General features: G+C 28.1%; 1 protein-coding gene across 1 annotated transcript in view; it reads left to right on the forward strand.

Annotated features, from left to right (window-relative positions):
- LOC107727341 (tetratricopeptide repeat protein 13) overlaps positions 1-356 on the forward strand; it is a gene marked incomplete at its 3' end in the record, with an annotated part of 21,908 nt that overhangs the window by 4,015 nt on the left and 17,537 nt on the right. The window lies entirely within an intron of this gene.

Below are 356 nucleotides of genomic sequence, written 5' to 3' on the forward strand. Positions count from 1 at the left end.
TATAGACATAATAAATATACACAGTACACACACATATATTATGTAAACAAAAACTTTTCTTTTGGATGTGATTAATCGCGATTAATCGTTTGACAGCACTACTAAAAACAATTTATAAGAACATTTTAAAATGTAACTTTTTCATTTGATGTCAAAGCTGAATTTTCAGCAGCTATTATTCCAGTCGTCATTGTCACATAATAGAAAGTTTAGCGTAAAAAACCCCCCAAAAACAAAAACTAGTGCTGTCAAACGATTAATCGTGATTAATCACATCCCCCCAAATTTTTTTTTTTCGTTTACATAATATATGTGTGTGTACTGTGTATATTTATTATGTATATATAAATACACAC

This window comes from Sinocyclocheilus rhinocerous, unplaced genomic scaffold, assembly GCF_001515625.1.
Source record: "Sinocyclocheilus rhinocerous isolate Xijiao unplaced genomic scaffold, SAMN03320098_v1.1 scaffold156, whole genome shotgun sequence".
Classification (NCBI taxonomy): Eukaryota; Metazoa; Chordata; class Actinopteri; order Cypriniformes; family Cyprinidae; genus Sinocyclocheilus; species Sinocyclocheilus rhinocerous.